The sequence below is a fragment of the Mandrillus leucophaeus genome, unplaced genomic scaffold, assembly GCF_000951045.1.
Source record: "Mandrillus leucophaeus isolate KB7577 unplaced genomic scaffold, Mleu.le_1.0 Scaffold547, whole genome shotgun sequence".
Taxonomy (NCBI): Eukaryota; Metazoa; Chordata; class Mammalia; order Primates; family Cercopithecidae; genus Mandrillus; species Mandrillus leucophaeus.
The window spans coordinates 283579-285884 of record NW_012105886.1 but is presented as its reverse complement, the minus strand read 5'-3'; positions in this window follow the sequence as shown (position 1 = coordinate 285884).

Here is a 2306-nt window from a genome sequence, read left to right as displayed (position 1 = left end):
GAGTTCGAGACCGGCCTGGGCATCATGGCAAAACCCCGTCTCTACAAAAAATACAAAAATTAGCTGGGGGTCATGGCCCGTGCCTGTAGTCTCGGCTATGTGGTAGCCTGAGGTGGGAGAATTGCTTTGAGCCCTGAAGGTTGAGTCTACAGTGAGCTATGATTGCACCACTGCACTCCATCCTGGGCAGTAAGAGTGAGACCCTGTCTTAAAAAATAAAATAAAATAAAGAAATGAAAAAGAAAAAATTAGGCCCAGCGCAGTGGCTCATGCCTGTAATCCAAGCACTTTGAGAGGCTGAGGTGGGTGGATTACTTGAGGCCAGGAGTTTGAGACCAGCCAGGCCAACATGGTGAAACCCTGTCTCTACTAGAAATATAAAAAATTATCTAGGCATGGTAGTACACATCTGTAATCCCAGCTACTTGGGAGGCTGAGATAGGACAATCACTTGTCCCAGGAGGTGGAGGCTGCAGTGAGCTGAGATCCTGCCACTGCACTCCAGCCTGGGTGACACAGCAAGACTCTGTCCCCCCAAAAAAAAAAAGTTAAAGTTAATGGTTTGAGGAAAAACTATTCTTTTCACTACTCTTGCAACTTGTCTTATAAGCTTGAAATTATTTCCAAAAAAAGGAAAAAGAAAAAAGTAAGAGCAGAGCTTAAAAGTTTGAACTTGAGACAGGCAGTGTCAGAGACATTTGAACCAGAGCAACTCCATCTTGAATTGTGTCTAGGTAAAATAAGGCTGAGTTGGCCTGGCACGGTGGCTCATGCCTGTAATCCCAGCACTGTGCAAGGCCAAGGCAGGCAGCTGAGGCCAGGAGTTTGAGACCAGCCTGACCAAAATGGCAAAACTCCATCTCTGCTAAAAATACAAAAATCAACCGGGCGTGGTGGTGGGCAGCTGTAATCCCAACTACTCGGGAGGCTGAGGCAGGAGAATCCCTTGAACCCGGGAGGCAGAGGTTGCAGTGAGCCGAGATTGCACCATTGCACTCCAGCCTAGGTGACAGAGCAAGACTTCGTCTTGAAAAAAAATAAATAAATAAGGTTGAGACCTGCTGGACTGCATTCCCAGGTGGTTCACAGTCACAGGATGAGATAAGAGGTCAGCATAAGACACAGGTCACAAAGACCTTGCTGATAAAAGGATGCAGTAAAGAAGCCAGCCAAATCCCACCAAAGCCAAGATGGTGATGAAAGTGACCCCTGGTGGTCCTCACTGCTCATTATATTTAATTATAATTATAAGGCATTAGCATGCTAAAAGACTCCCACCAGCGCCATGACAGTTTGCAAATGCCTTGGCAACATCAGGAAGTTAGTCTATATGATCTAAAAGGGGAGGAACCCTCAGTTCCAGGAATTACCCACCCACTCCTTGAACACTCATGAATAATCCACCCCTTGTTTAGCATGTGATCAAGAAATAACCATAAAAATAGTCTACAAGCAGGCCTCGGGGCTCCTCTGCCTATGGAGTGCCATTCTTTTGTTTATTTACTTCTCTAATAAACTTGCTTCCATTTTGCACTGTGGACTCACCCCAGTTCTTTCTTGCCCAAGAATCAAGAACCTTCTCTGGAAATCTGGGGTCTAGATTGGGACCCCTTTCTGGTAACAGGAGGAGTCAAGAATGACTTCCAGGGTCATGTGCAATGGGTCACACCTATAATCCCAATACTTTGGAAGGTCCAGGCGGGAGGATTGCTTGAGCCCAGGAGTTCAAGACCAACCTAGGCAACATGGCAAAACCCTGTCTCTCCAAAAAGTCAGGTGTGGTGACGTGCACCTGTATTCCCAGCCATTTAGGAGGCTGAGGTGGGAGAATCTCTTTAGCCTGGGAGGTCAAGGCTGCAGTGAGCTGAGATTGAGCCACTGCACTCCAGCCTGGGTGATAAGAGACAGACCCTGTTTTGAAGAAAAAGAATGACTCTCTTAAGTAACTAGGGATCTAGTCACTGAACGTGAGAATATAAATTTCATATCTTAGAGCATACATTAAATATGATTTCTTTTTTCTTTTTCTTTTTTTTTTTTGAGGCAGAGTCTCAGTGTGTTGCCCAGGCTGGAAAAGCGATCTTGGCTCACTGCAAACTCCGCCTCCTAGGTTCAAGCGATTCTCCTGCCTCAGCCTCCAGAGTAGCTGCAACTAAAGGTGCACACCACCACGCCTGGCTAATTTTTGTACTTTTAGTAGAGACAGGGATTCACCATGTTGGCCAGGCTGGTCTCAAACTCCTGACCTCAAGTGATCTGCCCACCTCGGCCTCCCAAAGTGCTGGGATTACAGGTGTGAGCCACCA